Genomic DNA, 27,067 nt, shown 5'->3' with positions numbered 1-27,067 from the left:
CATCTGGAGAGTCATTATGATTATTAGAAAATTATTGTTTTTTTGTTTTTTTTGGCATATGGAAGTCCTCAGTCTAGGGGTTGAATCAGAGCTGTAGATGCCAGTCTACGCCACAGCCACAGCAACACGGGATCCAAGCCATGTCTGCGACCTACACCACAGTTCACACCATCAGATCCTTAACCCACTGAGGGAGGCCAGGGATCAAACCCTCAACCTGACGGACACTAGTCAGATTTGTTTCGCTAAGCCACAATGTGAACTCCTGAAAATTATTTTTTAACATTGAGTCAAGGAGTTCCATTGTGGCACAATGGGTTAAGGATCCAGTGTTGTCACTGCAACAGCTATGAAGTTGCTCTGAAGGAGTTTGCTCCCTGGCCTGGGAATTTCCACGTGCCACGGGTGTGGGGGAAAAAAAATTTAAAAAAAAAACAACAAAAAAAAACTGTTGAGTCAAAATCTATATATATATATAATTTCCAGAGGCTGTTCCTATGAATTTTCTCAGGGGTCACTAATTAATTCCTTGTTCCACATGGCATTTTAGTATCAGGAAATACTATTTCCTACCCTCCCCATCCCAGGTCCCCATCATGAGTTTTCTCTTTTCCAAACTGAAATTCTCATTTTTTTGTTATTCCATGTATCACCTGTGGTTTTCAGTCTCACCATCTTAACCACTCTTCCCTGAACATATACCAGTATCTATGATCTCTCCTATTCAGGAGGTCCTGTTTCTATGAGGACTGCCTGAGATCACACCCACTATTCTGATGGCCTCATGCATTTATGTTTATTCCTTCATTCGGTCAATATTTACTGTGTGACTATGATGTGGAAGGCGCTGTGCTAAGACATTATGAGAGATAAAATTAAGAAACTATATGCTTTATCTTAAAGAACTTACATGTTCATTTGGGAGAAAAGTACCACAAAACAGACACAAGTGCTATGCACTTTAAAGGAAGAAATTATACAATTAAATATGTGTTTGCTTTAACGTCAGAGTACTAGACAACAAAGCAAAAGTAATCAAAATTTCAGACTAGACCTATTTTGTTTTGGGATAGAATGAGAACTTGTAAAAAAGCAGCAGGTTGGGATTTAAGCAACATTAAGAGAGAAACTTCCAGATTAAGAGAATTACACACAGATTCAGAAGACACAAAGGATTTATAATTTTCACCCTTAAAAGCTCTGACAATGGGATCAATAATCACTTGTCCAAAGTGATTTACACACAATGTTATAAAGAGGCAAAAAAAATTAGACTAGACTGTATACACCAGGCTTATACCAAGTGCTTTACCTGTATTATTTTATTTAATGCCAAAACAACTGCATCAGGGTAGGCACTAATATTAGTCCCTCTTTAAAAAAAAAAAAAATTAAGTGAAGATCAGCAGCTTCAGTGACTTGCCCAAGCTTAAAATGGTGCTTACTATGGCAGCCAGGCTTCCAATCCAGGCTGTTACCTTCCAACCTACCTTGAGGCCATCAACTACTTACTGCCCAACAAACAGTATCTGGCTTCCACCCACATCCCTTCAATCTTTCTCAGTGGACTACTTGGAAAAGCCTCTTACTGAATAATCTCTTCCTCCTCCGGGTTCAAGAACACTTTTTACAGGGCCCTGCTATAGTCCTTGACAAAAGGTATCACAGTGAACTGTGGATGTAACTCTAACCTCTGATAAAGTGTTACTGCTCCAAGAACAAGAGATTACATCCTTATCTTATTCTTGGTAACCCCAAGCCGTAGGGCAGTGCCAGACTCAACAAATGCTAGGAAAATGAATCTTTTGGCATATTTGGCTCACTCAGGAGAAAGTCACCACTTTAACCACAGATTTCTAATATTGGGTCTAATTAAACTGCAGTACAGAGCTTCAGTTGCCACAATTCTGCAACCTAACTCTATCTTCTACTTCTTAACTCTAAATTAAGGGAGTCTCAGAACTAATATGAGTATCTGGCTTTAGTCTATCACCACGCTCAGCAACCTTACTCACCTTTAGGATCCTCACCCACATTTAGAACAATGGCTTAGCCAGAGTTACACAGAGACCAGAGGCAAAATAAATGGAAAATTAAATTATCTGGTGTTCTCATTCTGGCTCAGTGGATTAAGGACCCAGTTTTGTCTCTGTGAGGATACTGTTTTGATCACTGGTCTGGGTTGCTGCTCTGGAATCTACATTCAGTTCCTGACCTGGGAACTTCTACATGCCACAGATGTGCCCAAAAAAAGGGAAAAGAGATAAAAAGCAAGTGATTTTGATAATTCAGGAAATGATTAAATGAACTTTAATAAAGATGGCAGGCATGTGGATTGAGTTCATATGTAATTATAACTATGAAAAAGTGTTAAGTGCACATAAAAGTATTATATATGCCTACTAATCAGGTATAATTCTACTATAGCAATGACTATAAGAGAAACCATAGTGGGGGTTCCCTGGTGGTCTAATAGTTAGGACTTGTTGCTTTCACCACTGCAGCCTGGGGTTCAGTCCTTGGTCTGGGAACTGAGGTCCCACATCAAGCTGCTGAATGCTATGGCCAAAAACAAACAAACAAACAAAAAAACAAAAGCCAGAGCAAAGTATTTGACATGTAAAATGTTACATAAGGGCAAAAAAAAATTTTTTTTTTGTCTTTTTGCCCTTTTCTAGAGCCGCACCCGTGGCATGTGGAGGTTCCCAGGCTAGGGGTCCAATCGGAGCTGTAGCCACCGGCCTACGCCAGAGCCACAGCAACGCGGGATCTGAGCCACGTCTGCAACCTACACCACAGCCCATGGCAACGCTGGATCCTTAACCCACTGAGCAAGGCCAGGGATTGAACCTGCAACCTCATGGTTCCTAGTCAGATTCTTTAACCACTGAGCCACAACAGGAACTCCAAGGGCCAAATTTTTAAATGTATATTAATATTTATAAGACAAAACAAAGTTTTGTTCCACAAAAGAAAAAAAAACCTCAGTGATCTTAGCTCATCTCTGGCATTTCCCTTCCAGGTAAATGGGTATTATCTGTGTCCAGACTAGAAGGTAGACGGACAAAGAGTAAGAAAGGAGAGGCACTGGAGTGATTATCATTCTCTTTCCCACATTCAAGCCAGTGGTCAGCAGACAGTGACTTTTAAAGCAACACTTTGGTTACTTAGAGAATCTATTGTTAAGGGCAGATTAACAACAACAACAAAAAAGTGTGATTGAGAAGGGTACTGTGCCTGATTTTATAATCAAAATAATCCAAGAGAAACATGAAGTAAGAAGGATATAGCAGTGTCCCATAGCATCCTGGAACTGCAACTTATCAGAGTTTAAGAATATCACCAATGAATGTAAACTGGTGTAGCCACTATGGAAAATAGTTATGAAGTTCCCCAAAAAACTAAAAATAGAGTTGCCACATGATCTAGCAATCCCACTTCTGGGCCTATATCTGGACGAAACTATAATTCAAAAAGATACATGCATCCCATCTTAATAGTGGCACTATTCACAATAGCCAAGATATGGAAACAACCTAAATGTCCATTGACAGAAGAATGGATAAAGAAAATGTGGTACACATACACAATGGGGTATTACTTAGCCATAAAAAAGAATGAAATAATGCCATTTGCAGCAACATGGGTGAACCCAGAGATTATCATATTAAGCAAAGTCAGTTAAAAAGAGAAAAATAGGAAGTTCCCATTGTGCTCAGTGGTAATGAACTAGACTAGTATCCATAAGGACACAAGTTCCATCCCTGGCCTCACTCAGTGATTTAAGGATCTGGTTTGCCATGAGCTGCAATGTAGCCTGCATGTGCAGCTCAGATCTGGTGTTGCTATAGTGTAGGCCAGCAGCTACAGCTCTGATTCAACCCCTAGCCTGGGAACTTCCATATGCTGTGGGTGCAGCCCTAAAAAAAAGACAAAAAAAAAAAAAAAAAAAAAAAGAGAAGGATAAATACCATATGATATCACTTATATGTAGAATCTAAAATATGGGAATTTCCCGTCATGGCTCAGTGGTTAACAAATCCAACTAGGAACCATGAGGTTTTGGGTTCAACTCCTGGCCTTGCTCAGTGGGTTAAGGATCCAGCGTTGCCATGGGCTGTGGTGTAGGTCGCAGACGTGGCTTGGATCCCGCGTTGCTGTGGCTGTGGCATAGGCCGGCGGCCATAGCTCCGATTGGACCCCTAGCCTGGGAACCTCCATATGCCGTAGGTGCGGCCCTAGAAAAGGCAAAAATAAAAATAAAAATTAAAAAAATTAACGTATGTGAAAAATAGATATGATTCTATTTATGATACACCAAATTTAAGATGCAATCTTTCACATTTCTAATCTTTAAGATGAAAATCTTTGTGATTGACATCTTACATTCAATGAAATATGTGCTTATTCATGAAATCATAACCTTTAAGTACGTATTTACAAACTAATATTCATGGCTACCTGTGGAGACTGGCTTACTAGAGGACTTTTATTTTCTGCTCTGGTGTTGGTGACTTTTGTTTGTTTTTTTTCATCTTTTTTATTTAGGGCCACAGGTGCAGCATGTGGAAGTTCCCAGCTTAGGGGTCAAATCAGAGCTACAGCTGCTGGTGTGTGCCACAGCCACAGCAATGAGGGATCCAAAGCCATAACTCACAGCAACACCAGATCTTTAACCCACTAAGCAGGGCCAGGGATCGAACACAAATCCTCATGGATACTAGTTGGGTTCGTTTCTGCTGAGCCATGATGGGAACCCCAAGTTTCATTTTCTTAATAATAAGCTACATTTAGATGTTTATTCTATAAAAACAATAAAATGATTCCCATTTGGCTGTTCTAAAATGTTTTTAAACCCCGGGATGAAAATAATGCAGAATAGTGTGACACCCAATAATCATTCTTTTGTTTTTTTGGAAAAAGTTCTTTTGATCCATAACAGTTGCCAAAAAGTAGTGTTTGGGTTTTGCTTTTTTTAAGTCATTTGGCCAACCTTATATGTATGCACATTCTTATGAACCTCAGTGACATGAATTCCTAATTTGGCTAAAAAGTGGACTTTTGTCATATTTTCTCTCGTCTACAAAAAAATAGTCTAAAGAATAGCTCCTTTTTTATTTTTATTTTTTTAAATTTTTTTGGCCGCCCCGCAGCATATGGAGTTCCTAACCAGGGATCAGATCCAAGTTGCACTTATGACCTACACTACAGCTGGAGCAACGCTGCCAGATCCTTTAACCCACTGTGCCAACAGATGATTGAAACTGCATTCTGGTACTGTAGAGACGCCACCATCCCATTGCACCATAGTGGGAAATCCAAACAGCTCCTTTTTTAAAAAACTGCATAGTAACAGTTAAAAAATACTAGAGACTAAACAGCATTTAAAGTAAAAACACTTTCATTACATATTTAGAAATTAAACATACCACATTAAAGGGTTCAAACTGAATAACATGTTACTCTTCATAGAAGACAAGCCTATGTACATGTGGGTTGAAAATAAGTAATTACTTCTGACAAACCCATCTTCAGTATAATTTTACATTTAGTAATGAAAGGAATTTAACTAAAAAGGGAAGTGGAAGTATAAAGCTAAAATTTTAAATGTAATCTTTTTCATAAAATCATAAAATATGGTAGATTATCTTTATTACAGAAGAATGAAAAACTGATGTAAATGTCAGAAATTATAAAGAGAAAAGGATCTTTGGCTACATAAAATATGAAAATTTCTATACAGCAGAAAATATCTTAAAGTTTAAATATTGAAATCAAGAAAAAATTGAAACATGTAACAAAGTCTCTAGTATACGAAGAGCTCTTACAAATGAGAAAAAAAGGATATAAGCACATACAACAAAAGTAAGGATATGAGCTGGAAACAGACAAAACAAAATAAGTATGAAAAATAAATATATAAAAAATGCTCTTTACTGCCTCTCTAGTTGGAAAATAACCTTATTTTGGTAATTGTGTGGGGATACTGACTTTCCAATTCAGAGTTTATACTAGTATATATTGATACACATTTTCTGTAGCACAATCTAGAAACAGTGTTCTTCCAACAAATATTTTATAAATAGACATATATCTGGCACTATTTTAGATGCTAAGAACATAGTAAAGAATAAAAGACAGGAGAGAAGACAGGAAATAGCTGAAGAAGTAAGTAAACAATGTATGAAAAAAATAAAATGTACATATCCATTGAACCATCAATTTCACTTCTAGGAATTTTTTCTAAGAATATAATCAAATAAGTGCACAAAAGTTTGTTCAGAGATCTTATATGCAAAACTGTCTAATAACAGCAAAAATTGGAAAAAATATGCATTATTATGAGACTGTTTAAATAAATTATGTCTGCCCACATAGTTCAGTGCTACACAAGACAATAATGATGACCTAGTTTTATATGTACTGGTCTGAAAAACAGACATCAATGGTATGTAGTGAAAATGCAATCAACAGAAGATTGGTCCATTTAAAATGCCTATGTGTTCATCTAAAAGAAAGTCTGTTTAAGTATGGAGGTTCCTTAAAAAGCTAAAAAATACAACCACCATAAGATCCAAAAATCCCACACCTGCGTATATATCCAGAAAAGATTGAGGTGCCCAATGTTTACCGTGGCACTATTTACAATATCCAAGACGTGGAAGCAACCTAAATGTCCACTGACAGATGTACAAAGATGTCATATATATATATATATATATATATACATATATATATGTATATATATATATAATGGAATATTGCTCAGCCATAAAAAAGAATGAATTAATGCCATTTGCAGTAATATGGATGGACCTAGAGATGATCATACTAAGTCAAGAAAGTCAGAGAAAGACAAATATTATATGATATAACTTATATGTGGTCCAAAAAACACTACAAATGAACTTATTTACAAAACAGAAACAGACTTACAGACATAGCAACAAATTTATGGTTACCAAAAGTAAAGTGGGGGAGGGATAAATTGGGAGTATGGGATTAAGAGAGGCTCAGTACCATATATAAAATAGATAAACTATACAGCACATGAAACTACATTCAGTATCTTGTAATAAGCTATAATAGAAAAGAATTTTTAAAAGAATACCACTGTGCTGTACTCCTGAAACTAACAGAATACAGTGATATTTTTCAATTTTTAAAAGATCTGTTTACAATGGTTTTTTCTGGTTTTATGTTTTTTTGTCTATCACCTAAATTTCTTACAATGAGGTGCATTTTATGAGAGAAAAACCATAGGTACCCAATGTTTTGAAAAATATATATGTAACCTTTACAGAGTTCACAAACCATATCCCACCAGTATATTTGAAATACTCAGCATTATGATACATCTTATATTTTCTTTAGATTGTAACTTTCCATGAGACTATTTTTCAATATTAAATTTTTCATTAATTCTTTTTGTTTAAACATCCTTTAGGAAGATCTCTTTCGTGTCAATATCAATTTTACATCTTTCTGGGCTATCTTTGTTCTTGAATTAAAATAGTTATAAATACATAATTGCTCAGCAAAATACCAAACACTTTAATTCACACGTTCTGTGACTTGTGAACAGATGATTATGAAGGTTAATAGTTCTGCAGAGTTCAGAAACACTAAAGATGTCAAAAAAAAAGTGGATTACAAAAAGCTCTGGGAAAATTTGTGACATAGTGTATCGTGGCATTTAAAATGGATGAGTGTATTTACATGTGTGTAATGTTTGGGTGCATACACACATAATGCATCCTAGATGTGCTATGCATATCATATGTGAAGCATATGTTTATGCTCGCCATGTGTTCTTGCATGTAGGTTTTCAAACCAGTTATGCATATGCTTTATCTGCACCCCCGGGGCTAGCCACATTTGCCTTCATGTTATCTTCAGGAAACCAGCATCAACCCATCTGTAGAGAGTTTCGATGTCGAGCCAGGTAGCCGGCGTCACTCTACCCAACAGTGTTGGAGTCGGCTATTTCTGGTGCAGAGTAGAACCGAAAGGCAGGCCGCCGCCCGAGAAGAAAACCGACGAAGACACTAGAGGCACTTCAGCACCACGGACACGGGCAACCCCTTCGAGCGGTACAGCCAGTGACTGCCCCTACCCCAGTGCCCCCAGGCCTGTCTGTCCAGTGCGTCACTATCTCCCGGCCCTCAATCGTCAGTTAGACGCCAGCTTTCCATCCCGCTCCTCTCCAAGCCGTGCAAAAAGCCAGGACTGAGATGTGGGTCTGCGCAGCGCCCCCACCCATCCCAACACAAGTCTCTTTCCTGCTGGCTCCGGCCACCGGCGACCCTTCCATCTCTTCTCCCAAAAGGGGCAAAACGGGCGCACGTGGCCTAGAAATCCTACGGTCCAGGGGCGGGTCAGGGAGGGGTCTTGTTTTTCTCCCCCGGAGGTGGCGGGGGCGGGGCTGAGTGGACTTGTCCTGCTCCTCCAGCCGCCACACAGCCGCGGCCTGGCCCTTCCTCCCTCTCCTTGCCTCGCCTTTCGCTGGGGAAAGGGTTCTCCAAATCGTATATTCTCCACGAAAATCTCAACCCATATAGACTGGAGTCCAAGAGTCGGAGACAGACAACAGAGTAAAGGAAAATACTGATTCTTGGCCATATTTCTAAAACCAGCCAGCATTCTTAAAAGTTTGTATTTGAAATCGATCCCATGGCGTCATAAGACTCACCCCTGTTTGGGTGGGCTCCTGGGCGAGAGGAAAGCAATAGCCCTCGACCTTTTTTTAGAGAGGCTGGAGAAGGACCCATACACGCGACGGTGGCAGGAAGGAGGGGCCCCCGCAGAAGCCACGGCTAATGCTGACCTTACCGAACCCGGGTCTAGGTTCTCCAAGAGAGCAGTGCAGGGAAGTGGGGCACTCACCGCCTCTCAGACGTCCAGCAGAGCCCCCCCACCCCCCGCCACCGCGAAGGTGTGTGAAGGGGGCGGGGCGCTTTGCCCAGGACCCGGCCCAAGCCAAAAAAAAGGGATTTGGCCTCTTGGGTACCTCGGCTAAAAGGCGGGGGTCGGCGTAAGTTCCCACTCCTTCCGGCTGGGGCTGCCGGGCAGACAGGGTCAAGGTCCCAGTCCGCTGCTGCCGACCGGCTGCCAGGGCCCGGTTACCTGCGTGCCACGGCGAGGGAAGGCGCGCCCGGTGCTTCGCCGGGGCTGCCGGCTGCCGCGCACCCAGTCCAGGTTCTGAGGCCGCAGAGGCGGCCGAGAGCTTTGCCAAGAACACCGCGGCTGGTGCGGCTGCGGCCGCCTGGAGGGGCAGGGAGAGGGGCGCCGCCGGCGTGGACACTGCGCCTGCGCTTTCCGCTGCTTCCCCCGCCCCCACCGGCAGGTGCCCGTGCGAAAGGCCGCGGGGGGCGCCCCGGATTTGTGTTTGGACTGAGGGACTCGCTCTACCCGCGCGGTGGGAGGGCCCAGGCGTGGGGAAACTGCCTGTGCGACCGCTTTGGTCTACACTCTTAGACCTGGTTTGAAGCAATCGCTGGCCAGCCAGAGTGACATGGTTTCCTGGAAGGCGGCAGGGAGAGGATATCAGTCCATTTAGACCCGTCTGTTTGCATTTAAAAGTCGCAAATCGATTCCTTGATATTTAAAATACGTCTAGCATCAATAAATTGTGGTCCAGAAAGCTCTTCCGGCATCCTCCGCTCCAGCTGACATTTTACCTGTGAGATTTCTGAGGCGAAGGTCTTGGCGCTGTAGAGCTGGTCCCTGAACCTAGGTCCTAATACCCCACATTCCCGCGCTGAATGAATGAATACAGCTGTTTGCAAACAGACCTGGGTATCAAAGCAAAGGACTAGACTGGTCATGAGGACAGGCAGGAAGACCATTACCGTAGGCCAGGCAAGAGAGAGTGAGGCCTGAACCAAGGTGCGTAGTGGGAAAAGATAGGAAGTGACTACTGGTTTTTCCTCTGTCCTTTCAGATCCACTCACCACCCTGCTCTGTGACTCAGAGCTGATCTTTATGATATTTAGGACCTATCTCCTACATCCTCAGAGGGCCATTCTGTTGGCACTGCCTATATTCTTTATCTAAAGCCCATCATTCCAATCCTGTGGCCCTCTCCTACAGTTCTTTTCTCAGGTCTGTTTACTGCTTGCTGTTCTTGCCCCTGAAGGCTTGGGGCTGGTAATGGCTCCCAGAGGTTTCCTTTAACCCTGCCCACACCTTTTTAAATAGTCCCTTCATTAAATTCTCAACTATCCCCTAAATGTGCCATGCCATCTTTATCCTACCATTCTTTTCCTACCACTCCAGGACACTATAATAGATTTTACTTCATTGTTGTTGGGAAAATTCATAAGAAAAAAATATATATATATAAGAAAGATGGGGGTTTTAAAAAATGAGATGTATCCCAGAGTCATCTTTATAGTTCCCAGGCTCCAGGCAGCCATCATATTAGGTGGTCTCCCCACTGAGTCCCCCCACCTGAGAGCATTAAAGACAGTTTAAGCAGATCCAAGAATGAGATTCAGACTACTCATAACCAATGTGTTCACAAAAGAGCTGGGAATCATCTTAGTGTCCAGCATAATAGAACTTCTGGATGCCTCTTGATGTGAAGAGACCATCTAGATCTTTATGGAGCAAGTGCTGGTGCTTTCCCCCAACTGCAGCTGGGCTGCTTTTGAATGAGTCAGTATTCCTAGGACACTTAAGAGTCCTGGGCACAGTGTCTGAAAAAATGTGTTTATGAAGTAGCTGCTGAGAGAGGCAGTTGTTGATGAGAGTCTCAGGCTGTTTATGTAGAAAACCCAAAGAATGTTCCCAAAGAGGGAGGAAATGAGAGGCAATAGAATGAGTAATGATTGTCCATTGCACTCCATATCAGCTGGATCTGAATCCTGGTCCTGACCATTTCTCTGTCTTGTAAAAACAATCAAACTGGTTTAACTAGTTTAATTCTTTCCCCATCCATCCCCTCTCCCCTTCAAAAAACACACAGGCAAAACCAAACAAAACATTGAGGCACTATCCTGACAAAACTTACCCAAAGGGAACCCCAGGAACAGCTGTTTGCAAACAGAACTAACGTCCACTATTTGTACTGAATACAAATGAGACCAGAACAGAAAATTTAAGATGTATTTTCTGTCTTTCACCATTTTGAAGAGGAGGGACCTTTTGTTGTTCAGAAGGCAGCCTGGGCATTAATTGCACTGATCTAGGTAAGGAGTAGAGGTATAGAAGACAAAGGAGCCTCAGAAGTCTTGACTAATCCACAAAGCTCAGCTAGATTTTATGTTTCTCTTGAAGGAAGTGGGGGAGGAAGAAAGCCAGAAAAGTTTTGAGGTCAGGAGTGAGAAAAAGGAAGATGTGGAGTGATCTGAGCTTAAGAGAGGTTTCTGGGAGTTTTGAGAGAGTGAGATTAGGAATTCAGCACAGCTGTTACTCTGAATGGTAGGTACTCAGAGTATGGTACTCTCAGTATCTCAGAGATACTTTGAAAAAGGAAAAAGGATTTTCAGATGTTTTGTCATGTATAATAAGTGGAATTCTTTTGTACTATAATGCTGAGGACTTTTTCTAGTAAGTGTCAAAAACTCACACTGATTTAACTGAAAAATCCATAGATGCATAGATTCAGGTATGGCTGAATCCAGGGTAAAACAATGTCATCAGCATATGATCACTCCTTTCTTCTGTTCACTTTGTTTGTTTGTTTGTTTGTTTTGCCTTTTTGCCATTTCTTGGGCCGCTCCCACGGCATATGGAGGTTCCCAGGCCAGGGGTCGAATTGGAGCTGTAGCCACCAGCCTACGCCAGAGCCACAGCAACACAGATCTGAGCCACATCTGCAACCTACACCACAGCTCACAGCAAGGCCGGATCCTTAACCCGCTGAGCAAGGCCAGGGATCGAACCTGCAACCTCATGGTTCCTAGTCGGATTTGTTAACCACTGAGCCACGACGGGAACTCCTCTTCTGTTCACTTTAAAGGGTTTATTCTCATATAGCGATTTTTTTCCCTAACTTCCCATCTTTCCCCAGTGTTGAACCTATATCATCCTTATAGCTCATCATTCCATAAGGGCAATTATTTCCAAGTAATTCCAATAAAATCTTATTATGTCTTATTAGCAAATTCTGGATCATATACCTAACTGTATGCTTTAGTCTGAGGACAAAGAATGGGGGAAGGGTCATTTTCCAAAGAAAAGCCAAGGTTCTGTTAGCTGGAAACACCATAAAGTGATAGGCATATGAAAAAAAGAACGTGTCCCCTGCAAGTACCACTTGAAGAAACTTCAGTTAAGATTTATTCATCTTTTAGAGTTCCTGTGCCATTGTGAAAATACATGTTTCCCCCATCAGCACCACCATAACTTCACTCTTGCAATTAGACATAAAGCTCAGTACTAGCACTCTGGTATAAACAACTAAGAAGTGGTTTGTATATCCAACACAGGAATGTACGCAGTAACACCCTATATAAGGAGCATTCAGACTTTTATTAGCACCTGGCACACCATCACAAATCTTGAATTAAGTAAGCCAACTTGCTATCTCAGAGTTCAAGCACTTGCCTTGTTCTTCAAATTGTGTACAAAACAAAGGGCACCAAAGGTAAAAACAGCTCTATTTCCACCCAATCAATTATTTCTTCATTATTATTTATTACTCTATTACCAATTTTACTCACTTCTCCACTTGTTCTGTGCTTCAGATTTCTTAGCAGAAGAAGGAATAATAACTTACTACATAGAGCTCTTTAAGGATTAAATTAATTTATACATGTAAAGGCATAGGAGAGTGTCAGTTACCCAGTAAGCACTAAATTAATGTTTGCTATTATGATTACAGCAGCCAAAAAGTAAATCTCTCTAGATAAGTAAAACAAGTGAAAAAACTTGTATAGAAATCATGTCTGAAAAGAATGCTCTGTAAGAAGAGTATTTGTTCTATCAGCTTGAGAGACCACAGGGAAATGTGAATCTAGTGTTGAAAGACCCAATTTTTATTATTTATTTATTTATTTCTGCTGTATAGCATGGGGACCAAGTTATATATATACATGTATACATAATTTTTCCATCCATTGTTGTGTTGTGATGTAAGTATCTAGACATAGTTCTCAATGATACACAGCAGGATCGCATTGTAAATCCATTCCAAGAGCAATAGTTTGCATCTGTTAACCCCAAGCTCCTGATCCCTCCCACTCCCTCCCTCTCCCCCTGGGCAGCCACAAGTCTATTCTCCAAGTCTATGCTTTTCTTTTCTGTGGAAAGTTTCATTTGTGCTGTATATTAGATTCCAGTTATAAGTGATATCATATGGTATTTGTCTTTCTCTTTCTGACTTACTTCACTCAGTATGAGAGTCTCTAGTTCCATCCATGTTGCTGCAAATGGCATTATGTCGTTCTTTTTTATGGCTGAGTAGTATTCCATTGTGTATATATACCACATCTTCCTAATCCAATTGTCTGCTGTTGGACATTTGGGTTGTTTCCACGTCTTGGCTATTGTAAACAGAACTGCAATGAACATGCAGGTGCATGTGGAAAGACCTGTTTTTTAAATAGGAGGATGAAATCTTGATTTTTTTTTTTTTGGTTATCAAAATTCTGGTTATTAAAAATGCAAATGCAGGGAGTTTCTGTTGTGGCTCAGTGGTAATGAATCTGACTAGTATCCATGAGAATGCAGGTTCAATCCCTGGCCTTTCTCAGTGGGTTAAGAATCCGTGTTGCAGTGAGCTGTGATGTAGGTCACAGACATGGTTCAGATCTGGCATTGTTGTGGCATAGGCTGGCAGCTACAGCTCTGATTTGACCCCTAGCCTGGAAAGTTCCACATGCCATGGGGGCAACTCTAAAAAGACAAAAAAAAATGCAAATTCATTCATGATGCCTAAAAACTCAACAAACTAGGAATAGAAAAAAAATGTTCTCAACATAATAAAGGCTAAATATGAGAAACCCACAGTTAACCTTATATGCAATGGTGAAGAACCAAAAGATTTTCCTCAGGAATTAGGCAAGGATGATCACTCTTACCTCTTCTATTCAACATAATATTACAAGTTCTAGCCAGAGCAATTAGATAAGAAAAAGAAATAAATGGCATCCAAATTAGAAAGGAAGAAGTAAAATGATTTTTGTTCACAGATGACTATGAGCTTATATGTATAAAACCCTATATACTCCACCAAAAACTGTTAAAACTAATAAATGAATTCAGCAAAATTGAAGTATACAAAATTGCTTGCATTTCTGTACACTAAAATGAACATCCTAAAAAGGAAATTAAGAAAAGATTCCATTTATAATAGCATCAAAAAGAATAAAACACTTAGGAATAAACTTAACCAAGGGAGTGTTCCCATCATGGCTCAGTGTTTAACAAACCTGACTAGTATCCAGGAAAACTCAGGTTCAACCCTCGGCCTTGATCTGTGGGTTAGGGATCCAGCATTGCCATGAACTGTGGTGTAGGTCACAGACGTGGCTCCAATCCAGCACTGTTGTGGCTGTGGTGTAGGTCAGCAGCTACAGTTCCATTTTGACCCCTAGCCTGGAACCTCCATAAGCCATGGGTGTGGCCCTAAAAAAAGACAAAAAAAAAAAAAAAAACTAACCAAGACAAGTCTTGTACAATAAAAACTAAAATAAATTACAGACACAAATAAATGGAAAGACTTAGTGTTCATGGATTGTAAGCCAAAATTACTAAGATGTCAATACAACCCAAAATGATTTACAGATTCCTTGCAATCTCTATTAAAATCCTAATGATATTTTGCAGAAATGGAAAAAATCCATCCTGAAATTCATATGGAATCTTAAGAGACTCTTAAAACCAACACAACCTTGAAAACAAAGAATGAAGTTGGAGTTCTCACACTTCCTGATCTCAAAACTTACTATAAAGCTACAGTAATCAAAATAGTGTGGTACTAGAAAAAAAAGACAGAGATATGGACCAATAGAACAGAATAGAGAGGCCAGAAATAAACACTTACATATATGGTCAAATGATTTTTGACAAGGGTGCCAAGACTATACATTGGGGAAATGGCAGTCTTTCTAACATTTGATGCTGGGAAGATGTATCCACATGCAAAAGAATGAAGTTGACCATGTACAAAAATTAACTCAGAATTGATCAAAGATATAAACATAAAGACTAAAACAATAAAACTCTTAGAAGAAAACATAGAGCAAAAGCTTCAGGATATTGGATCTGGCAATAATTTTTTGGACATGATGCCAAAGGAATAGGCAACAAAATAAAAGATAGGTAAGTTGGACTTTATAAAAATTAAATATCTTGATGTTCCTGTTGTGGCTCAGCAGGTTAAGAATATGACATAGCATCTGTGAGGATTCGTGATTGATCCCTGGCCTCACTCAGTGGGTTAAGGATCTGGTGTTACCACAAGCTGTGGAAGAGGTTGCAGATGCAGTCTGGATCTGGTGTTGCTGTGGCTGTAGCATAGGTTGGCAGCTGCAGCTCTAAGAATTGCCAAATGCCACAAGTGTGGCCATAAAAAGAAAAAAATTATATAGCTTTTGTATGTCAAAAGACAGTATCAATAGAGTGAAAAGGCAACCCCTAGAATGGGAGAAAAGATCTGCAAATCATATATCTGATAAGGGATTGATATCCAGAATATATAAAGAACTCCTACAACTCAACAACAAAAAATAACTGATTAAAAAATTAGCAGAAGCCTTGAACAGACATTCCTCCAAAGAAAATATACAAATGGCCAATAAGCACATAAAAAGATGCTCAATATCACTAGTCATTAAGGAAATGCAAATCAAAACCACAATGAGATACGACTTCACACCCATTAGGAAGACTGTTGTTAAAAAAATAAATAACAGAAAATAGTAAGTGTTGGTGAGGATGTGGAGAAATTGAAACACTTGTTCATTGCTGGTAGGAATGTAAAATGAACACTCACTATGGAGAACGGTGTAGTGATTCCTATTTTTAAAAAACTAAAAATAGAATTACCATATGATCTAGAAATTTTACTTCTGGATATAAAATAAAATGAAAGCAAATACTTATACATGCCTATTCACAGCAGCCTTATTCACAATAGCCAAAAGGTGGAAACAACCCAGGTGTTCTCTGAAAGATGAACAGATAAACAAAACATGACATATACATACAATGGAATATTATCAGCCTTAAAAAAGAAAGAAATTCTTGGAGAGCATTATACTAAATGAAATAAGTCAGAGAAAGACAAATAATATGAGATATCACTTACATGTGAAATCTAAAAAATACAACAAACTGGTGAATATTAAAAACAAAAAGGAAGCAGATTCACAGATATAGAGAACAAACTAGTGGTTACCAATGGAGAGAGGGAAGAGGGAGGAGCAATATAGGGTGAGGAGTAAGAGTTATAAATCTTTAGGTATAAAACAAGCTATAGGAGTTCCTGTTGTGGCTTATCAGTAACAAATGAGGATGAGGGTTCAGTCCCTGGCTTCATTCAGTGGGTTAAAGGTCCAGGATTGCCATAAGCTGTGGTGTAGGCCCCAGACACTGCTCAGTTCCCAAGTTGCTGTGGTTGTGGTGTAGGCCTGCAGCTGGATCTCCAGTTCAACCCCTATCCATATGCCATAGGTGTGGCCCTAAAAAAAAAACAAAAAAGAAAGCAAGCTGTAAAAACATATTGTATTACATGAGGAATATAGCCAATATTTTATAATAACTACACATAGGGTACCTTTAAAAATGTTTTTCCCATGTGGCACAGCAGAAATGAATATGACTAGTATCCATGTGGATGCAGGTTCTATCCCTGGCTTCACTCAGTGGGTCTGGGATCCAGCATTGCTGTGAGATGTGGTGTAGGTCACAGATGCCCATCAGATCCCATGTGCTGTGGCTGTGGTGTAGGCCAGCAGCTGTAGCTTCGATTCGACCCCTAGCCTGGAAACTTCCATATGCCACGGGTGCAGCCCTAAAAAAAAAAAAAAAAAAAAAAAAAGCAAAAAAAAGTATTGAATCACTGTATTGTACACCTAAAACTTACATAATATTTTACAGCAACTTCACTTTCATAAAAAAATAACAAAAGGAGTGCCCACTGTGGCACAGTGGGTTAATGATCTGGCTTGTCTCTGCAGTGGCTCAATCCCCAGCCCTGTGTAGTGGGTTGAGGATCCAGAGTTGCTGCCGCTTTGGTATAGGTCGAAGCTTCAGCTTGGATTCACTCCTTGCCCTGAGGAACTTCCTTATCCCGAGGGTGCAGCCAAAAAAGAAAATAGAAAAACAAATAAAAACACCTTAAAAAAAAAAAAGAAATAAAACACAATAGTGAAATTCAACACAATCAATGTAAATCTTGTGAAGTAAGAGTTAAAACTTCTTACATACTCTGCACTTACAAGGGTGTGTCTGTGTTTGCACCAATTGCAAGCACATCATCAATCTGTATACACTGAAATTAAAAAAGAAAAAGTAAAATAATACAGAATTCAGTTACTAGAAAAAAAAATGTTGGAGATGCTAAAGACTCTTAGATCTGGGTTGTATCAAGAACCTGGTAAGAAGAAAAGACAGGCTTCTCAAAGGATCCAAGAAAGTTCTGGACATCCTGGAGCAGTCACATTTATGTGCTTAGTGGACAGTCCTGCCTTGCATACAGTAACGCAACCAGTTTTATCAACCCCAGTGGTTTGCAAATGCCTTAGAAATCAGGTAAGATTCTGACTTCCCATTCCTTTTGATCCCCTTGTCATCCCAAGGACTTTTGATTTAATTGTTTTTGCTTTAGGTATTTCTGACACTAGACTGACACAGATATACAGTGATAAAGTTTCATTGTGAAATTATTTCCTCGTTATACTTTATCTTTAGTTTAAGACTCCATAACATATTATGACTATTGATAGCTGTCCTCTTCTGGTGTTGGTGGCCTGGTTTTCAGAGAGGACAGAGGACCCAAGCAAACTTGGAAAGGGAAGTTGGTCTTTGGGTCCCACTGTCCAGTTTTCATTAGCATTCCGTTTTCTTCTCCTTTGTACATTTTCTTCTCTGGACAGTTGACTATGATCTGGATCCTTTCCTTTGCAGTGTACCCTTAATGGTTTGAGGGAAACACCAGAATAGCTTTAGCTCCTCACCCATTAGCTATGTGGCATGGGGCAAATCCCTTTTAACCTTGAAACTCGTTACAACTTAGATTCTGATCTTAGACACATTTAGTCCAGTTCCTGGATCTATTTCTTAGTTATTGATGATCTTAGTTTATTCCCTATGATTCAAGTTTCTTGTTCATAAAATGAGGGAAAATACTTGCATTATTTTTAAGAAGATATAATTAAATAACATTTTGGGAGTTCCCATTGTGGCGCAGCAAAAATGAATATGACTAGCATCCATGAGGATGCAAGTTCAATCCCTGGCTTTGCACAGTGGGTCTGTGATCCGGCATTGCCGTGAGCTGTGGTATAGGTCACAGATGCAGCTCAGATCCTGTGTTGCTGTGGCTGTGGCATAGGTTAGCATCTGTAGCTCTGATTTGACCCCTAGCCTGGTAAATTCCATATGCTGCTAGTGTGGCCCTAAGAAGAAAAATATTAATAATAATAATAATAATAATGATTAACATTTTGGAAATTAAGTATTTAAATATATAATGCAATGTTGTAAATCAAACTCCAATTTAAAAAAAAAAAGTGACTATACTTTACCTGGCACATAAAATATGCTTAGTAAATGGCAGGAGTCCTGGTAGTGGGGTGGTAGTGGTAGTTGTTATTGATAGGATTTTTATTATAAATATATGAGACAATAAATGTAAAATACCCAGCTTGTAGAAGTTAACAAATTTATTTTTCTATGTTAGATGGGGCTCTTCAATTCTAACTTTTCTTTCCTAAATATCTGGTCATTCTTGCTCAAAAATAAAAAAATTAAAAATAAAATGAAGGAAGGAAATTCTGACATATGCTACATCAGGATGAATCATAAAAAAATATTGTATGATTCCATTTACATGAGATACCTAAAGTAGTCAAATTTATAGAGTCTGAAAGTGGAATGGTGGTACTAGGGATGTGGCAAGGGGTCGGAGAATGGAGACTTAGTATTTAATGGGTAGAGTTTCAGTTGAGGAAGATGAAAAAGATCTGGAAATGGATGGTAGTGATGAGTGTACAACAATGTGAATATACTTAATGCCATAGAACTGTACACCTAAAAAGAGATAAAATGACAAATTTATGCTATGTATATGTTATAATTTAAAAAATTAACTTAAAATGCAAATACAGGGAGTTCTTTGGTGGCTTAGTGTGTTAAGGATCTGGCATTGTCACTGTTGTGGCCCTGGTTACTGCTATGGCTGGAGATTCAGACCCCTGGCCTGGGAACTTCTGCATGCCACAGGTGTGACCAAAATAAAAAAAAAAATGCAAATAGATAAACACTCTGTCAAGCACTTCTACAACCACAGTACATTGTACTGCCAGAGAAAAATATGAGCTTACAAACAAAAAATTTAAAATCACATGAGAAATCACCAGTAGGGAGAGTCAAGCATACGCCACAAGGAAAATTATCTCTGGCCCTAGTTGGTTCTCACTGGCACAGTGGATCCCCCTGATGTCTGGCTATGACTCCCAGAGGATTCCCAGCCCAGGCAATTTGCCTACAGGTTTTGGCTACAAGGTCACTTTGCTGCCACCATGGCATCCCTCTGGCCAGACCAACTAGCACCATCAACTACCTTCTATGCCCCTCATGGTGCAGGCAGGAACCTCTGGATCCCTTCCATACTACACAAGAGTATGAGTAGAGTCAGGAGTGTCAACTCAGCTTCCATCCTGCCTTGTCTATGCCCCACTGTGCTTTCCCTCTGCTTTAGCCTTCCTGTGTTGGTGCAGAGCCACCCTGTGAGGCTTCCTCCTCCCACTTTCCCAAACAGGGAGTGGAACCCAAGCCTCTTCTACTCAGTCTATTTAACAGCCTTGGAATTTCTACCTGGATGGTTAAAATGACAACACAAGAGTCTACCTCTTTACTCCTACGCTCTCTCTTTCTTCTCCTTTCTGCAGCCAAGTAGCAGATTGAACTATGACTCTTGTGTGTTTGTTTGTTTGTTTTTCATTAAATACCTTTTTTAGGAGTCCTAATCTTCCTCACTTTCATTGTTAGTAGGTACCTTTGGCTGACTAGAGAGAAGGTCATATACATGGAAATGCAAAAGAGAGAAACATGTTGTGTATTATTTTAAGTCAAATGGACTGATTTGGGCAATAAAGGGGTATAATTGTTCATATAACTGAATAGCAGGCTTTAACCACATTTTGAAATAATGGAATTAGGATTCAATTTCTCTTGTTTCTCGAATCTACCTCTTCATTGTTGGCCCCATTCTTGGCAGGTTTCTCCTCTTTTGGTTTCAAGGTGAGAGGCTCCAGGATCCATATACTTTCTTGTTCACATGAAAGGAAGAAGAGCTCTTTCCCTCTTCCACTTGTTGAACCAAAGTCCTGAGTTTAGCCTGGCTGGATTTGTCCTTCCTGGATCCAATCATTGGTGATTGAGATGATACTTATTGGCTTAAGTTAAATATCACTTCCCATGTGACATATTCCATTCCTAAAGCAGAAGAAGGGTAGCATCAAGTTCCCCTGAAGTCAAGGACCATGGGAATGAACATTAGATATGATTACCAAGAAAAAGAATGTTAGGGGACCAAAGATAGCAATGTCCACTACCTCCAATAGTCTACCAGATCTGATTTAACTCACAGTAAGCATTTATGAAACTAAATACTGAAGAAAAAAATGCAAAATGGAAACAACTTAATGTTAGCATCTCTTCCCCACAGTACAGACCCTTTCTGACTCCTGATTCTTGCTTTGGGTAATTTCTTTTAAAATAATATCATAGCGTCTACACTTGATACACAAAAATCCACCTATCTCCTGGGTGTCCTCGACCACTTCTCCCATCAGTCCCTTTTCTTGCCCTAGGACTCAGTCTGAACCCCAGTTGCTTTGACGAGGAACAGGAGCCTGTGCCCAACACTGCTGGCCTTATGGGCAAGCTGCCAGTCTATGTGCCCACATCTCCTTAAAGATCATTAATATAGTTCATAAACCAACTCATAGCTGAAGCAAAATTTGCTCTAATTTTTATCACATTGATTTTTATTATATATAATAAAAACTGTAATATATGAGTCTTTCTGCTTCAATTTGACTGTGAAAATACTCATGAACAAAAAGGTGTCTGCTAGAAAGCAGTGTCTACCAGGCCCAGGCCCAACAGAAATACTAGGGGGGAGAGGTGGCTCATCCTGGCTTTGTACCTTTGCCCCTTTGCCATTTTTACTTTGCTTCCCCTCTGCACCCTCTCTGAACACAAGTGAAGAACAAGAGCTAGCCTGCCAACAAATTTTTTAATAAGCAAAATAACCTCTCTCCATTAATCCTCAAAGACTTCACTTTAAAACTTGAGATGTGACTGCTCACACTGGGAATTTAATATTATACGTAATAATAATCAATGTTATTAAAATTAAAGGAAACTCTGCTTCAGCTGTGAGGTGGTTTATGAACCACTTTAATGATCTTTAAAGAGATGTGGACACTCAGACTGGCAGCCTGCCCACAGGGCCAGTGGTGTTGGGCAGAGGCTCCTTATTGGGGCAGAAGGCCTGAGTTCTATTGTTAGCTCTGCTGCTTTGCAATTGTGTGACCTTGAGCAAATCAGTTAACCACTCTGGACCTACCAGATCCTCAGCTCTAAATAGCAGGATTAAACCTGATGCTCTCTTAGCTCTTTTCACCTGCAGCATTCTAAAGTTTTCCAAGAAATTGACTTTGTTTTTAACAGTTCACAAATAAGGAGTTATCAGTAAAGAGTTCTTATCTTTTGGTCTTTTTTTTCTTTCTTTCTTTTTTTTTTTTTTTTGAGTGTGGCACCCTCGGCATACGAAGGTTCCCAGGCTAGGAGTCTAATTAAAGCTGTAGCTGCTGGCCTATGCCAGGGCCACAGCAACACGAGATCCAAGCTGCGTCTGCGACCTATACCACAGCTCACGGCAATGCTGGATCCTTAACCCACTGAGCAAGGCCAGGGATTGAACCTGCAACCTCATGGTTTCTAGTCAGATTGGTTTCCTCTGAGCCATGATGGGAACTCCAAGAGTTCTCATCTTTTCTAGGACAAAAAAGATCACCAAGAGACACTCATTCAGGCTGAATGGGGTTAAGGAGGAGGTGTAGTTTAAAGAGGGAACTACAAAGTGATTAGGATGGTGGAGGGCAAGATCCTGTGGTGGGTCCTGACCCTCCTCTACAGGGGTCTCCAGACAGCACATCCTCAGGGAGCGGGGGTAGTGCTTAACTGTAAGAATCCCCATGCTCTTTGGCCTGGGAAGAGGTTGAATATTCTAGGTTTATAGGATTCTCTTCTTCTGAAGCTTCTCCAGGGATCCAGTCCAGTCTCCCACCACCTCTGATTCATTGGGGAGGGCCTTAACTAGTGTAGAGCATCCAAGGTTGTGTCCCATGACAACTAAATTAGGAGGAAAATTAGAAACCTTGAAGAAACTTCGGCACTCTCTCAAAATCTCACTAAAACAACAAGGAAGGAATTTTTTAAAAAGACTTATCTACAAGAACAAAGAGAAAAGAAGAGAAGACAACAATAATTAAATTTGGAAGTTAGAAAATACCTGAACAAGCAGTAACTGGCTTAGCATACTCAGATAAACTGAATCCTAAATCAGTGATGTTGGAAGATAAGACACAGCCCTGATTTACACTACAAAATCCAAAAGGCTCCTGAATTGGCAGCACCAGGTACTACTGCAAGTGGGGCTGAACTAGGAGATGGAGATAAAAGGGATTGATCGAAAGTTCTTTTAAGCTGCCATTTCCTCAGAAAGCCTTCCCAATCCACACAGAAAGGAAAGTACCTCTCCCTCACCTTAGTGGGAGACTGGAGGTCTTCCCCTTGAGAGGGAAGAGGAATGCTGTCTGGAGAAGAAAAATATGAGGCTCTCTGCACTGGGGGAAATCAAACCCAACAGAGGAAAAGGAGATGAATATAGAAAACAGGAGGGTGTGAATGTTCATATACTGAATGTTAAAACCATTAGCCCTCTTCTCCCTCTCAGATCCAGAACGCTGGCAGCCAGGCCTGTACTGTCCAGGAGCCTGGAGGATCCTTCTATCAGCATTCTGACAAGCTCAAGAGAAAGACATAGGAATATGCTAACCATTGACCCTGCTAGGCCATTTTACAGTGAAATCCACAACTGACAAGCCACAATCCATGTTCTCAGAGCTTACAGTCAGCTTTTTATGCCCCAACTTTAAATATGAGCATAGGGCAAAGATCACCACACATCTGAGGAGAGTCTCAGAGCAAAACAAACAGATAAAGATAACTTTGGGGAAACAGAGTCTATCCAGGGAGGAAAAAAATTCAATAACCAAAATTCGCAGTGAGAGGGATATTACATCAACAAAAGAGAGAAAGGGTATATTTATTAAAAAGAATATTCAGAGAACACAAAGGGAGCCTTGAAAATTTAAAACATGATAGTACAAAGTTTTTTTAAACTTAGAAAGAGATGGAAAGAGACAGTCTCCCATGACATGAAACAAAAAGACAAAAAAGATGGAATATTGGACAGAAAAAGTAAGACTGGCTCAGGAAGTCCAAAATCCAAATAAAGAGTCTAGAGAGAACAGAGAAAACAGGGGAAGAAATATTCCTTAAAATAATTCAGGACAATATCCTAGAGTTTGCAGACCGAAAGAGCCTATAGTACCCAAAAATATATTCCAAAGTAAGCCCATATCATGTCATATCTTAGTGAAATTTCTGAATCCTAGAGACAAGAAAAATGTCTTCAGCTTCTAGAAATAAAATAAACAAAATAAAACAGGAGTTCCCGTTGTGGCACAGTGGAAATGAATCCTACTGGTATCCATGAGGATGCAGGTTTGATCCCTGGCCTCACTCATTGGATCAAGTATCCGGCATTGCCATGAACTATGGTGCAGTTCACAGACGAGGCTTAGATCCTGCATTGCTGTGGCTATAGCATAGGCCAGCAGTATAGCAGCTCCAATTCGACCCATACCCTGGGAATTTTTATATGCCACGGGTGCAGCCCTAAAAAACACATACACGCACACAAAAAAGAAGCTTTTTTTTTTTTTTTTTTTGACTTTTTAGAGCTGCATCTGCAGCATATGGGAGCTCCCAGGCTAGGGGTCAAATCTGAGCTGCAGCTGCTAGCCTACACCAGATCTGAGATGCAGCTCTGACCTACACCACAGCTTGAAGCAACGCCAGATCCTTAACCCACTGAGCGAAGCTAGGGCTGGAACCCACATCCTCATGGATACTAGTCAAGTTCTTAACCTGCTGAGCCACAACAGGAACTCCAAAAGAGGCTTGTAATAGGCCATATAAAAATTGAAGACAACACAAACAGATCTAAAGATGTACTGTGCTCTTGGATTGAAAGGATTAATATTGTTAAAATGACCATACTATCCAAGGCAATCTACAGATTCAGTGCAATCCCTATCAAATTACAAATGGCATTTTTCACAGAACTAGCACTAATAATTTTAAAATGTGTATGAAACCACAAAAGACCCCAAATAGCAAAAACAAACTGAAGAAAGAAGAACAGAACTGGAGGAATAATGCTCTCTGACTTCAGACCATGGTAAAAGCTATAGTAATCTGAACAGTGTGTTGGCACTAAAACAGACACGTGGACCAATGGTATAAAATAGAGAGCCCAGAAATAAATCCACATCCTTATGGTCAATGAGTCTAAGACAAAGGAGGAAAGAATACAATGGAGAAAAGATAATCTCTTCAATAAGTGGTGCTGGAAAAGTGGACAACTACATGTAAAAGAATGCAATTAGAACATTTTCTAACAACATATACAAAAATTAAGCTCAAAATGGATTAAAGACGTAAATGTTAGACCAGAAACCATAAAACTTCTAGAAGAAAACATAGGAAGAACACTCTTTGACATAAGTCATAGCAATACTTGGGGAGAGGGGAATCTGTCTTCTAAAGCAAAGGAAATAAAAGCAAAAATAAACAAGTGGGATCTAATTAAACTCTAAAGCTTTTCCACAGCAAAGGAAACCATTGACAAAATGAACAGACAGCCTACTGAATGGGAGAAAATATGTGCAAATGATATGACTGGTAAGGGGTTAATATCTAACATATATAAACAGCTCATACAACTCAATGAAAAAAAAAATACAACCTGGAGTTAGGAATCCCACTGCCACAGCTCAGGTCACTACGGAGGTGCAGGTTCGGTCTGTAACCCGAGCAGAGTGTTAAAGGATTTAGCATTGCTGCAGCTTTAGGGGAGTTCACAGCTGCTGCTCGGATTCAATCACTGGCCCAGGAACTTCTACTTCCCTCGGGTATGCACATTAAAAAAAAAAAAATGAAAGAAAGAAAGAAAAATAAAAGAAAAAAAAAAAAGGAGTTCCCATCGTGGCTCAGCAGTTAACAAACCCGACAAGTATCTCTGAGGACTCAAGTTCATTCCCTGGCCTTGCTCAGTGGGTTACGGATCCAGCGTTGCTGTGGCTGTGGTGTAGGCTGGCGGGTACAGCTCCTATTGGACCCCTAGCCTGGAAACCTCCATATGCTGCGGGTGCAGCACTAAAAAGAAAAAAAAAAAAAACTGATTAAAAAATGGGCAGAAGGGGAGTACCCTGGTAGTCTAGTGGTTAGGACTTGGTGCTTTCACCCCTGCAGCATAGGTTCAATTCCTGGTCTGGGAATTGAGATCCCACATCAAAACACTGAATGCCGCAGCAGAAAAGGAGGGAGGGCAGGGAGAAAAATTGAATATACATTTTTCCAAAGAGGAAATTCAGATGGCCAACAGACATATGAAAATGTGCTCAACATCATTAAGCACCAGGGAAATGCAAATCAAAACCATAATGAGGGAAGTTCCCCCGTGGCTCAGTGGGTTAAAGATCCTGCGTTGCTGCAGCTATGGCACAATTTGATCTGGCCAGGAAATTTCCACATGCCATGGGTACAGCCAAAAAAACAAAACACTGCGACGAGATATCATCTCACACCCATCAGAATGGCTATTACCAAGAATACAAATAACAAATATTGAGGTCCTGCTGTGTAGCACTGGGAACTATGTCTAGTCACTTATGATAGAGCATGATAATGTGCAAAAATATGTACATGTATGTGTAACTGGGTCACCATGCTGTACAGTAGAAAAAAAATTGTATTGGAGAAATAACTATTAAAGAAAATAATAAAAATAAAAATAAATAAATAAAATAAAATAAGCTACAAGAACATATTGTACCACATGGGGAGCATAGCCAATATTTTATTATAACTACAAATGGAGTAAATTTTTTAAAATTGTGAGTCACTCTATTGTACATCTGTAACTTATGTAATATTGCTCAATTATACTTTAATAATTAATAATTTTTAAGTTAAGTCCGTCAGGAATTAGAATTATTGGGGCTTCTCTACAAAACACCTGCCATGTGCTCAGAACTTCCAGCCAAATTTTCAGTGCTCTACTCTTAAAAATGAGTCAAAGACAGAGGCCAAGGAAAATTTAAGTGATGATAGTAGAAGAGTAAGTCCTGTTTAAAACTCTCTCCCCTCTCCACTACCCCCTGAAAAACCAGAGGGATGGATGGAGCCAGAGCCAAGTACATGCCTGTAGGCCATCCCTTTGCTCTTCCCTCAGATTTCACCTCTGCCACCCGACCCTTTGCTATTTACCACCACCATCCTCTCTCCCTCTCCCCCTCTCTCTCTCTGTCTCTCTCACTCACATACACATATGCTGGCTTGATTTGAGGACATGCATCATGCTGCTTTTCTTGATAGCAATCATTGTTAATTATGGCTCTGCCTAGGAAATAGGCAAAGATCCCAAGGGCTCAGTCCTTGACAGTGGGGAGCTGCACTTCTTTCTGGACAAAGAGTCAGACTAGACTTGGTGACAAATTCTAAATTGGTATGAGACTTTCCCATTTCCTTGAAG

At 40.1% G+C, this 27,067-nt stretch overlaps 2 protein-coding genes across 5 annotated transcripts in view; one reads left to right on the top strand and one right to left on the bottom strand.

Annotated features, from left to right (window-relative positions):
- Positions 1-9,293, bottom strand: part of SLC35G2 (solute carrier family 35 member G2) — a 33,347-nt gene extending 24,054 nt beyond the window's left edge. The window contains exon 1 of one of the 3 annotated variants that reach the window (XM_003358564.4): positions 9,127-9,293. The gene's annotated coding sequence lies outside the window, so the exon portion shown is untranslated. Of the gene's footprint in view, positions 1-8,886; positions 8,912-9,010 lie in introns of those variants that run through there. The other 2 variants (XM_005654027.3, XM_021071125.1) reach the window with 2 other exon arrangements.
- Positions 1-27,067, top strand: part of STAG1 (stromal antigen 1) — a 541,662-nt gene that overhangs the window by 29,050 nt on the left and 485,545 nt on the right. The gene's annotated exons all lie outside the window — the stretch shown is intronic.

Source organism: Sus scrofa, chromosome 13 (assembly GCF_000003025.6).
Source record: "Sus scrofa isolate TJ Tabasco breed Duroc chromosome 13, Sscrofa11.1, whole genome shotgun sequence".
NCBI lineage: Eukaryota > Metazoa > Chordata > Mammalia > Artiodactyla > Suidae > Sus > Sus scrofa.
The sequence above is the reverse complement of the archived record's forward strand: the minus strand, read 5'-3'. Positions and strand labels throughout refer to the sequence as shown.